At 35.0% G+C, this 13,742-nt stretch overlaps 1 long non-coding RNA gene across 2 annotated transcripts in view; it reads right to left on the reverse strand.

Moving 5' to 3' along the window:
- Positions 1-13,742, reverse strand: part of LOC147582354 (uncharacterized) — an 862,122-nt gene that overhangs the window by 713,090 nt on the left and 135,290 nt on the right. For both annotated transcript variants that reach the window (XR_015249015.1, XR_015249014.1), the window contains exon 2: positions 1,095-1,139. This is a non-coding gene — a long non-coding RNA (uncharacterized LOC147582354). The remainder of the gene's footprint in view (positions 1-1,094; positions 1,140-13,742) is intronic.

A 13,742-nucleotide genomic window follows, 5' to 3' on the forward strand; every position in this document is an offset into this window, starting at 1 on the left:
TATATTTGCCCTCTCAAATAGTTCCTCATGGCAAGGTAGGTGTGAGTTGCCCGTTAACTGAATATAACAATACTTAAAGACATGAATTTTAGCTAAAATCCCTTTTTTTATTTTCAAAGCCTAGGAGACTGGCTCTGAGCCCCATACCAGATACTTTGCCAGACCCAAGAACGCTGTAAAACAAACCAAGCTCTCCTCAGCCTCTAACTTGGGATCACTTCCATTCCCATCACCTCTAAAAAGTTTGGTGTTAGGTGGTTAGGCATATAGATGACTGACCTAAATAATGTTCAAACACTTTATTTGAGGCTTTTATCCAGTACTTTTTAAAATGTTAACCAACTGTATATCACATTTCCCTTTTCTTATTGCTCTAATAAAACTTCCTGTTAGAAGCAATTTTTATCCCCACCTATCCTGCAAAAAGCAACCTTATATCAATGGAATGCCATTCAGAAACTTCCCTTCTCATTTCTCTGGATTCAAATGAGAGTGAAACACTTGCTAAATAACACAATTAAAACAAAGTATTTAATGCATACAGTAATAAAAGGAGATTTGATCATGGTTTACATTTATTTTGTGAACAAGTGTGGTCATATTGTGTGCAAAAAAAAAATAAAATTAATAAACTTAATTCCCAAAGAAAGTAGCTGCTGTTGCTTAGACTTAGAATCTAGGAGGTCCCCTGGGTTCAATATCCAGTAAGACTTAGACTGAAGCCAATGATATTTATTGCAGCAGAACCAGTAGGAACTGGTGGCTGCAGGGGTGGAGGATTAACCGACCCCCTCCCTCCCCCCCCCCCCCCGCAATAATCTTCATCACCTTTTCCAATGTCAAGCCATCTCAAATCAGCATAAATTCTAACTTAACAATATTGCTTAAGGGGATGTTCCCTAAATACCCTCAACCAGATTGTTACCCTGAAGCTCCTCCTATCTAGAAGTGTAGAGAGCTTCCTTTGATCATAGCCAGGCAATCCAGTGGGCATCACTAGGGACTCTCCAAGAAGCCAGGGAACATCTTGACAACTGTTATTTATTCAACATGTTTAAGCAACATAGGGAATTTGCATGTTCCCCATCACTCACCATACGAGGACTCAACTGCCAGGATCATGGTTCTTCAGGAAGTCTCTAAAATTAAAGGAGATTTAGTGTTAACAAACTCCGAGGAATCAAATTTAGTTACAATTAGAATGATTAAAGTACATAACCTGATGCATATACCCCTAATTCAACTAGAGAATTCTCAGAACATTTCCAGAATTTTCTAGGGTTCCTTAGCACAAGAGGCAAGGTCAGAAGACTTTATTTGGTGTCATGGGCCAAACACTAGCTAAGTGATCTGGAGACAATCACCACCTTTTATATACCTCAATTTCTCATCCCCCCCAACCAAAAAATTAAAATTAAAAAAACAAAAGCTGAGGTTGATCATTTCTAAGTTCATAGTTCATTTCTGCTCAACATTTCTATGAATATACAAATCTAGAAATCACTTAATTTTCATGTCAACTTTTCCTTCTTAAAAAGACAACAACAGCACTTGCTAAATTTCAGTGGTTTGAATTATTATTAATTTAGAATGTAGTCATCCTCAGGGTGCCTGGGTGGCTCAGTCAGTTGAGCATCCAACTTCGGCTCAGGTCATGATCTCATGGCTCGTGGGTTCAAGCCCCACATCGGGCTCTGTGCTGACAGCTCAGAGCCTGGAGCCTGCTTTGGAGTCTGTGTCTCTGCTCTCTGCCCCTCCCCTGCTCATTCTGTCTCTCTGTCTCTCTCTCTCAAAAATCAATAAACATTAAAAAAAAAAAATTAGAATGTAGTCATCCTCTACTAGGACAATTGTAAAGTGTGAACACCGATTCCTTCATTGAAGAAAACAGACTTTACACAACCCCAGCACTTTCTTGTATAAGTTAACTTTCATCAAAGAATGAGGAAGTGTGTTCCAAAGGTCCCTCATTTCCAATGGACCTGTGAATTAAAATACCATGTTTTGTTGCTTTATGTGGCATGTCAGGGTGACCACAGTATAGAATGCTCATCATGTGATCAAACAGGAAGTCTACCTCAACATTGCAGGCTACTGTGGGTCAAGATACTGAGACCATAGTGGATTGAAATAATCCAATGGATAGCTTCTTCTGTTATCTCAAATAAATATTAATAAGAGGACTTTTTTGGTAAAGAAAGACACCATGTAAAGTTATTTATTTTATCACTAATATTTTACCACTGAATCTCCAAAGATTCACATCTTCACGGTCTCTTTTCTTCTTCCAAATCTCAAAGTTTCTTTTTAATTGAAGTGACTCTATCAAATTAAAAAAAAAATGTACAGGGGCGCCTGGGTGGCTCAGTCGGTTAAGCGTCCGACTTCGGCTCAGGTCATGATCTCGTGGTCCATGGGTTCGAGCCCCGCGTCAGGCTCTGTGCTAACAGCTCAGAGCCTGGAGCCTATTTCAGATTCTGTGTCTCCCTCTTTCTCTGACCCTCCCCTGTTCATGCTCTCTGTCTCAAAAATAAATAAATGTTAAAAAAAAAATTTTTTAAAAAATGTACATAACTTGGAAACATGATTGTTTGCTGGAAGTGTTCAGTCCTGAGAAAAATGACAACTAATAAGCCCGCTTTGTAAGCCCTTCAATCATTTAGTTGAACATAGAAAATGTCTGTGGTTGTTTCAAGCTTGCATATGGTTATAGCTCTTCTTGCAGTATTAGGTTAAGTCAAATGAAACTGTCAATATTCACCTGTCTTTGAAATATAAACTTTTGTCTGTTATCAGATCCTTTTATTGTCCATGAAGAAAAATACAAAAGTCAACTGTGAAACTTCTGAACAGCCAATGCACACAGCTAAGCTAGCATATAAATGAGTAGAAAAACTTGCAGAATCATTATATATTTTGTTATAAATTTATTTTTAAAAAACAAACAGAAAAACAAAAATCACCTTTATAACACCATCAGCTCCGAAATGAGGAGCACAAATGGCAAACAGTTTAAGAAAAGAAGGTCTCACAGAATTGTGTAGTAGCTGATGATGTGTTCAGGGTGAACAATAGCCTTTATCGGTTTTTATTCATATAGTTTTGTTTTTTTTTAATTTTTTAATGTTTATTCATTTTTGAGAGTGAGACAGAGACAAAGCATGAATGGGGTAAGTGCGGAAAGAGAGGGCAACACAGAATCCAAAGCAGGCTCCAAGCTATCAGCAAAGAGCCCGACACGGGGCTCAAACCCACAAACCATGAGATCATGACCTGAGCCGAAGTCGGACACTTAACCGACTGAGCCACCCACGTGCCCCTATTCCTGTAGTTTTAAACATAGGAGGTATGGCTGAAACTGTGTTAATCCCCAAATATCTTTTTTCTTAATCAATAACATTTGTGCTGAAAATTCTTGTATCTTATTGGATAATTCTTTGCAAATTATTTGTATCATCACCAAGGAGGCTGTAAACGAATATGCTTTGCTTTGTATGTGTAAGTAAAATACCAACAAAACAATAATATGACCAGTAGGACAAAAAGCTTTAAGACTGTTTAAACCAAATCTCTCACCCAGTTAAGATATTCAAGTATGAATTTTTCAATATTTTATAATGCAGCAATTAATGGTTTCATAATCAATATATCAGCGATATATGGTTTCCTGTAACTATTAGCTGCCTATTTTCTGATAAAACTGACCTTCCTATACATACAATTCCCAGATATACTTTACTAAATTATCTTCTTTTACAAGAGATTTACTTTCTGAGTTAGTTCTAATAATGACCTTAAAAGGACCACAAACATTTTCTACTTGCTTTTTTTGGTTTCATTGTCTTATTTTTCCTAACGTTTTCTTTTATTGCAATTTCTGTTGAATTTACTTCAAAGTGCACATGCTTGAGATTTAAATGTCACTAAGAGAATTATAATAGTACCTAGCAGTTATGAATAATTTTCTATACACCAGAACTGTGTTAATGACAAAAATACATTATTGCATTTAAACAAATGTTGAATTCATGCTTAGTATTTTCTCATACCAATAATAGAACAGTTTAATTTAAACTCATTTGACTGGAGAATCAAATAAAATTCACATTATAATAAAATTCTAAGCACAAGTATACCCCACACATCTTAGAGTCATTTAAGTTTTTTATTAGAATTGTACTGAATCCATATATTGCTTTAAAAGTAACAAACTTTCGTAATATGAACTCTCTCCACGCATGCCCATTGAATTTATTTATTTAATCATATTAAGTTTTGTAACTTCCTTCTTACACATTTCTTATAAAATTTATCTGGATATCTTACATATATTGCTTATTGGTAAATGCAATGTTTGCTATCAGATTTTCTAATTTATTATTATTAATAAAACCCTACAGTTTTTTTAAGCTCACACACTGTACTAAGGGCCTTGGAATAACCATCTTCTTTTACCTTACAAAAACCAAATGTGGTATGTATTACTATGAGCCTCTCTTTACAGGAAAGAAAACTGAGACTCAGAAAATTCAAATAGCTGTAGGTCATAAAACTAAGACTAGCAGATTCAGTCTCTAGTCCCTCTTAATTTTAGCTTAAATTTTCTGAAATTTAGCTTAGCAATTGCACAAAAGATAATAATCTGAGAAGTTCACAAAAGCCAATAATTTGAGAAGCCTAATACCTATGTCAGAATTTTAGGTATACTCTATCTTTAAGGAAGCAGAGATTGCTTTTGCATTGGTCAGTTTACTTCGGCTACATGGACAAGACAAATACCTGATAATACATACATATCATAAAGCTTATGGTCTAAAGAAGCTGAAATACATCTTAAAGTATTATTTATATCATTAAATACTAGAATTTTCTGGGGCTCCTGGGTAGCTCAGTTGGTTGAGTGTCCAAATCTTGATTTCGACTCAGGTGATGATCCCAGGGTCATGGGATCAAGCCGCGTGTCTGGCTCCACACTGAGTGTAGAACCTGCTTAAGATTCTCTCTCTCCCTCTGCTCCTTGCCCCTGCTTGCACTCTCTCTCTCCCTCAAAAAAAAAAAAAAAAAAAAAAAAAAAGGCAAAAAACAAACTAGAATTTTCTTCTGAAACTGTGGCTTGCTTGCTTATTTATTTTTACCTTATCTGTAAGATTTGTTAGAAAAAAGCCATGACACCACTCACAGTGGCAAACAATGTATGTTCAATGAATATATGTGGACCATGTCTCCATATTTAACAATTTAATTTAAAAAAATACAAATGACCCCAGATATATTTTTATGACTTTTAGTTAAGTTTGAAGTAGAGAGGAATATGCTTTCCTAAAATGTATTTTAGCTTCCTTTGGTTATGAGAAAGAGGAATAGGAAATAAAAGGGTGGTAAGAAAGGATGTTAATATACCAGGATAAGAGGTCAAGGGAGGAACACGTATGTTTAAATATAATGAGAGGATTCCAGGACAGCATCATGGGGTCAGAAAGTAAAGGTGGATGAAGAGAAGAAGCAGTAGGTTCCTAAAAGTAAGGCAAAGAATACAATAAATTAAAATAAGCTGGGAAGGGAAAATAGGATGGTTTTCCCATTTATATCTCTCTTACTGCTATAACAAAGAAAAATATTCAATTTTGTATATTTTATCTTCTACCCAGCCATCTCAGTAAATCTCATATTAATTTTTTTAAACAGACTTTTTTTAGGAGCACTTTTAGGTTCACAGCAAAATTGAGATGATATAGAGGTTTCCCATATACCCCTTCCTCCCATACACACAGCCTCCCCAACTATCAAAATTTGTCACCAGAGTGATACATGTGTTACAACTGATGAACTTTCACTGACACACCGTTATCACCCACATTCCATAGTTTCTCTTAGGTTTCACTCTTGGTACTGTGCATTCTATGCATTTGGACAAACGTACCCACCATGATAGAATCAGAGAGTTTTTCATTGCCCTAAAGACCCTCCACGCACTGCCTATTCATCACTCCCTACCCTCAACCCCTGGCAACCACTGGACACATTTACTGTCTCCATTTTTTTTTTGCCTTTCCACAATGTCATAGAGTTAGAATCCTACAGTACTTAGCTTTCTCAGATTAGCTTCTTTCACTTAGTAACATGCATTTGAGGTTCCTCTGTATCTTCTCTTAACTTGAAAGCTCATTTCTTTTAGCGCTAAATAAAATTCTATTGTCTGGATGAGCCACAGTTTATTTATCTATTCACCTACTTAAGGACATCTTGGTTGTTTCCAAGTTTGGGCAATTATAAATAAAGCTGCTATAAACATCCATGTGCAGGTTTTTGTATTAACATATAAGTTTTCAACTCATTTGGGTAAATTCCAAGGAGTACAATTGCTAGAACATATAGTAAGAGTGTGATTAGTTTTGTTTTAAAAATGGTTAATTTGATTTCCCCCCAGCAATAAATAAGGGTTCCTGCTGCTCTACATCCTTGCCAGCATTTGGTGCTGTTAGTGTTCCAGATTTTGGCAATTCCAACAGGTATGTAGTACTATCTCCTTATTGTCTTAATTTTCAATTCCCTAATGACACATAATGTTAACCATATTATTATATGCCATCTGCATATCATCTTTGATAAAGAATCTCTGCAGGCCCTTGGTGTGACTTCATTTTCAAAGAAAAACTCCAGTTCTTCAAACTCCGCGACTCCAATGAACCTAGAGCATTTGACTATAAGGAAAACAGTCTTCATTGTCATTGGCTCAATTCCTGTCTGTCTGTCCTCTGAACTTCTAAACATTCTGGCATTCAATAGTGTTCTAGATTTTTGTTGTGATCACCAGTTTAGTAAAGAAAATATGCCTTGTCAGAGTAGTATGAAAGCACCATCTTCGAAACCACAAGAGATCTAATGATTTCAGTTCCCAGAGCCTTATCACTCCAAGACCTTGAATTAAAGAAAGGAGCTCAGCAAATCATCACTCTTCCTATATGGATTACTTTTCATTAAAATAATCTCCACACTTTGGTTAAAATTTTTCAAATAACCCTAAACCGACCCTAGCTGAAAAACATAGATAGATAGATCAGATGATGATAGACAGACAGACAGACAGAATAAAGGAAGGAATGAAGGAAGGAACAAAGGAATGAAGGAAAAAAGGGAGGGAGGGAAATTCATATCTGTGATCACTGTTTTATTACATTTTACAAAAAGCCTGATTGAACATTTCATAAGACTTTTTCAGATGAATAATGCAGCAGACACAGAGCTGCACCAGCTTTTCTTTCTAGCTTGAATAAACTCTTGAAGTACTTTTATCCTTCTGTATTTGTTGGTTTGTTTTGTATTGCTACCATATTATACATTATAGTTAAACAATACATTTTTATTAAGTACCAAGAATGCCCTATATATAATTGTCCATGATTACCACATTTGGTCCATATAATTCCCATTTCTGCCTTGTTGATATCGTTGAGTAATACATCACACACATAAACTGCGGTGTGGCACAATCATGAGGTATAGAATAACCCTACGCATTGTTGGGCTGCCCATGCCCTTAGCAGCAACATATACATTCTGCAGACCTGAAACCTACATGCCTTTCCTCTCCTCCATTATATATAATACCAAGGAGCTCATTTTCATCATTCAGAAGAATAATGTTCTTCTCACTTGGAAACTTTTTTCTGATTTATAGCATCTAGCCTTTTTCAGAATAAAAATGACTGCTTTAAATGGCACTTTTTAATAGTTCTTCCTCAGCAGGTCACTGAAGGTGGGAAAATACCACTTTGTTCATATCAGGCTTTGACAAAAACAGAGCTCTCTGGGATACAGTTTCTTCTAAACCCCTTTTTCATCCTCAAAATCCATAAGGAGAATAGCACTTCATACAGCTCCTATTGTTTATATAGTTAATAACCCATGGATTTGTGTTACTTAAGGACCAGAATATAAGAAATGCCAACAATCATAATAATGGGATAATGAAGGGTTAAAATTGAAATAGAACAAGAAACTACTCAGTACTGGTAGCTACAGAAAAGAAGAGGAAATATTTGGAGTAAAATGAGTGAAAGGATGATAAGGATTGTGCTACCTCGCATCTATAGTAAGTTTGGGAAAAAATTTTCAAGTATTACACTATATTGTCACAAAGAAATGAAAAGCAAACCATTATTTTTTCTAGTTAAAGCTTCTACAGTATTAAAATCTTAATTTCCTGCTCTTACCAAAAGGAATCTTTAGTTAAATCCTATGAATGCAAGCTATATGTGCAACACTGACAATCAAAGAAAGAAATAAAACTTACAAAGAATATACTGTAATAAACACTGTGTGGTGACAGATGGTAACTACACCTATCATGGTGAGCAGTGAGTAATGTTTAGAACTGTTGAATCATTATGGTGTACACTTGAAACTAATAGTATGTTAATTATACTTCAATTAAAAACAATTTTAGCCTAAGGGTTAATATTTTTTAAACAAAAAGAATGCCATGATGTTCTCTTTAAACTTTCTGATTAGCCACAAGAAATAAAGAAAAAGAATTAAGAACAGGAAATGCTGAAAAGCAAACAGAAACCCTTTCCTGATTATTTGTAAGCTGGCTATTGACCTGTGTATTCATAGAACTTTAAAGAGCTCATGATAGCAATGTGCCCTTAAACTCTCAAAAATAAGAACCAGAATCTCACAGTCTACAGAAAAGCTTTTGGCTGATTTATGATAGATTTCTTCTGCTCAAGACTAGGAGGAAACTAGGTTAGTTTAAGCATCAAGGTGCTTAACTATGTCATAGATTTATTTCATTATACCCTTGCTCTAAAATGTGTGACTCATTTAAATAGAATGATATTTAATATTTTATTTCCACCTCGGTGCTTTAATAAAGTCCTATGCTTAGATTGAAAAGAATTTAATTGGGGAGAGATATAGGGATAGCATGAATAAAGGGATAAGCAATAAAAGAGGCAAAAACTTCAGACTTAATTAGCATATAAACAAAATGTAAGCAGGTACAACATCTACAGGGAGTTAAGTCAGATCAGTAATTTGAATCAACCAGTGGAAACTAACCTGCAATCTACAGCAAAAGAGACATGAAATTAAAATGAGTAACATCAGATTTAGGTTAGAGGTACGGACACAAGATCCAAGTCAGAGATACAGATTTTGGAAAAAAGAAAAATCACACAGTTGGAAAAGAAAAAAGTAAAAACACTTTGAAAAATGCATGAATACATTAATTGCAAAGGAAATTCTTAAAAACAAGACGGAGTTGGAATTTTGGTGTCCAACAAACCAGGATTCAATTCTTGGCCTAATTTCCTGATGAATCAAATGGCTTCTCTGTTCCTCAGAATATATATCAGGAGATATAAAAGCAGAAACCTAACAGAGCTGTGATGATTAACAAATTACCGCTAGTACCTGGTACAGCATCTAGGTCGGAGCAGTGCTCAGGTTATATTATTATTATTATTATTATTATTATTATTATTATATTTTAAGTTCTAGCTCTTTCTCTAAATTCAGAAACACTTGATGCATAGTCTTGCTAAAGAATATTTCTAAAGATGTTATATAGATAAATATGGTGCTGAAAATCTTACTAGCTTAAATAAATAAATAAATAACTAGCTAGCTAGCTAGCTAGCTAGCTATTGGCAGGCTAGTTAGGTATTCAATTCACCTGCAAGGCTGCACTACAAGATTGGCAAATAGGGTCTGTTGTCTACTGAGATTTTAGATCATAATCACAAAGAAAGCTGTTCATCAACTCATTAAATCAGGCTGAAACTTAAATGTTCTACCTTTCAGATTCACACTGATAACATTCATATAATTTCTGTACTACTTTCAGTAGTTTACTAATGCAGTTCATCACATTTATATATTCTGTATAGCCTAGAGGGATTCCTTTTCCCTATTTCTTCCGAGCATTCTTAAAGGAAACTGGAGACGCAAGAAAAGAGCAGAGCAATTTATCAATCACTGTTAAAAGTGCTTTTCTCTGTCCCTGTTTTTGATAATGGGCAGTTATTAACAAAGTCTAGAATTTCTCTGAGATGCATTTAGTAATCCATCTGGTATTATTTAACACTCATTATGTCTAAAAACTATGCTGTCTACTATGGGTTTATAAACATAAAACAGCAAGAACTTTGTCCTCAAGGAGCTTATAATTCACCCACAGAAAATATATAATCAACATAAATAAATGTGGTGCTGAACATATGGCCACAATAAGAGGAAGAAAATACACTACTCAGATTTTATAGCAGCATTATTTACAATAGTCAAAAGGTGAAAACAACTCAAATGTCCGTCAACAGATAAATGGATAAGTAAAATGTAATATACACATACAATGGAATATTATTCAGCCACAAAAAGGAATGAAATTCTGACACATGGATAAAACTTGAAGACGTTATGTTAAGTGAAATATGTCAGTTGCAAAAAGAAAAATATGGTATAATTCCACTTATATGAGGCACCTACAGTAGTCAAATTCATAGAGACAAAAAGTAAGATTGTGGTTGCCACGGATTGTGGTGAGGGGACAATGAGGAGTGTTTGTTCAATGGATGCAGAATTCAATATGAGATGATGAAAAGTTTTAGAGATGGATAGTGACAGTTGTACAACACTGTAAATGTATTTGATGCTTCTTAACTGTGAACTTCAGAATGGTTAAAATATTGAATTTTATACAATCTATATTTTACCCTAATATAAAAAAGGAAAAAAGAACAGAAACAACAGGTAGTTTGGTATAAATTTAAATTTTGAGATATCCAAGATCTTTCCTTTAGAAACAGGGATAATCCTGCCCTTAACCCAGGTGTTTTGCATACAGAGATATTCAGACAATGCACAGAAAAAGAATAATTGCATCTGTGTGCTTCAGGCCAAAAGCTCTATTAATGTTAAAAGGATGAAAGTGGTATGAAAATAAAACTATATTCAGTCTTTGCATATGCATAAAGGTGATCATGGAAAGACAATTGCTTACTGAAACAAAAAAATATTCAGATTTTCTTACATGATACAAGTTATGTTCCAGGGAGACAATTCTGTCCTGGCTCCACCATGTACATTAATTTTGTTTGCTTATGACATGTCCTAATGGCAGTAGGCCTTTACCATAATTCTTTTTAACAAGCTTTTACATTCGAAAGCTATGTTCTTTATGACAAATGATACAATAAACTAGTCACTTCCTTCCACTATACATGTAAACTTCATCATTGGTGCCTTTCAAACATAGCTTAAATAGAACATTGATTCTCCATTTGACTTGCTCATGGAACTGAGATTCCGGAAGGGAGCACTGTCTTTTATTAAGTTAGTCACAGGGTATTTTTAGCAGTTTGAAAGCTGGTACTGTTTCCAGCAAAATGAATGAAGTTTGGTAAATGGCGGACAGTTGGTTTCTCACTTTGTATGCCCTTGCTATTTGTACATGAGGCAGTGAATCACACTGCTTAAAAAAGCTAACAGTGTATTTATGTATAGGAATAGCATCTAAGATTCTGCTTATATACTGACAGTCTTGTGTTGATGGTAATAAAGCCTACTATTATCCTGCCAGCATATCTGATGCTGAAAAGTCCTTTTGGTGGAGAAAGAGCTTTTTAAAAAATACTAACTGCTCTCAGTAGCATTTAGTACAACCTGCAAGAGGCTGTCAGTTTTTCTGATCCATTTTTTAAAAAAACTTTTAAACGTTTATTTTTATTCATTTTGAGAGACAGAGGGTGTACAAGGTAGTGGGGGTAGAAACAAAGAGAGAGGGAGAGAAAATCCCACGCAGATCATAACCTAAGCCCGAATCAAGAGTAGGGCATTCAATTGAATGAGCCACCCATACGCCCCTTTCTGATCCATTTTTAACTGCTGGGAAATATAATGGTGTCCACTGAAATTGAAACAGAATAGTTAACATACTGGTGAAATTTCTCAACGCAACAATTAATAAGACTTTTATGATGTTGTATGGAGCTCTGACAATATGTTCTTAGAGACGGTGCAAAAGCAGAAATCTGTTTCTTCTTTTAGAAGCCCACAAAACCTTATGTTTCATGGAATTATTAAATAACCATCAGACATACGCATTTTCCGTTCTTTCCCTTTCCCACTATTTCCCTTGGATTGTGCAAATTAAATTTGTTTCTATAATACAGTTACTACCCAAAAATGCATATTGTATGTTGTAAGTCTTTCCACCTAAAAAGATTAAGAACCAGCCCTGAGGAAACTTAAATAATGTTAGTAGTCATCAACACTTCCTTGAATTTGTCTCTGAATTTATTAAACACCCTTCCTGATTTATGATCATGGGCAGTGAGTAAGGTTAACGTATTTAGCTATCCAGAGATGTCTTCCCATGCATCTCTGATACCTAAACCCAATTACCAAGTATGCCTAAAAAGAGGGATCCTAGTAAGATTTTCTATGAAATGAGATGACCTATTAATCTATACATACTGTGTGTTTATGATTAAAAGAAACACCTTAATATACTGAGGATGGAAAAATTTATTCGGACATTTTATATCTTTTTTTAATGTGTCCAAAACCAGTCCTAGAAATAGCCCTAAATAGCATTCACCAGCAGAACAAAAATTCACAGTTCAAGAGGACAATTTTATGCAATCTATTAGCAGTTTCTGCACATAACATTCACATAATGCCTTAGTGACATATTCCACTGTATTCCCATGAGTGATATGAAGAGCCTATCATACCCAAAGAGCTATCCCTGCTGTGTTTATTTATTCAATTATCCATATTTTGTTGCCATTTTTACATTTACCTTTAAAAACTCCTTGAGATCTGCCCTACTCTTATTCTGTCATTTAATGACTTCAGATATTATTTCAGAAAAGCAGCCATTAAAGATGATATTACAGATTATAGATCCACATAAAAGGTATCCCAATTGTGTGAATAAAATTTCATCACTTTCTCTTTTTTCTGCAGAAAATTCTCCCCTTGATTGCAGAATATCTGGACATCTTACGAACTTAAGCTGGCCTGGCAGAGACAGACAATGCAGGTAGATTTGATTTATCTCGGGAAGTTAGAAAACCTCTCTTCGAGGAAGGAGGTTAAAGCTAAATGATTCTTCAAATTAACCCTGATAATGAGGAGCGATCAATGAGCCATTTCTTATGCCAGTTAATGATTTGGGAAGAAATGAAAAAGGCTGCATTGGTCACTTGCTCCTGTGACTCAAACAGATAAACACAACATGCTAAAGAAGCACCTTGTGTCCCTGAATTTCAGAGGAAACGGTGACAATGTTTTTCCAAGGAAAAAAGTTAATCACTGTTCCAAACCCAGTAACTAGTCCTATCCTTTTGTTTTTGTTCCCTGTTTGCCTCCCTTATTTAGAAGCTATATAGCTCAAATTGTTGGTGGGTTTTCCCCCCATATTCAGTATATTTTCGGCAGTATTCCTACAGTATCTGCACAAAAGAGTTTGAACCGATATTCATAAATGGAAAACTAAGGGACTCTGTGAACCTGGATATTGACACCCTCACCCACTGTCCTCAATCCTCACCTGCTGTCCTGCAATTATTGTCCTCTCAATAATAAGCAGTATTAAGAATACTGCTTAATAAATGTTATTATATTTGTGCAATACATGTAAATTGATCATGACCAAAAATGAAAGGTCCCCCGTAGGGTGTCGTTATTTGTAATTGTCTATAACAATAGTTACAACAAACTTTAGTACTCAT

The sequence above is a fragment of the Puma concolor genome, chromosome A3 (genome assembly GCF_028749965.1).
Source record: "Puma concolor isolate L17-30 chromosome A3, mPumCon1.1.hap2, whole genome shotgun sequence".
NCBI classification, from domain to species: Eukaryota; Metazoa; Chordata; class Mammalia; order Carnivora; family Felidae; genus Puma; species Puma concolor.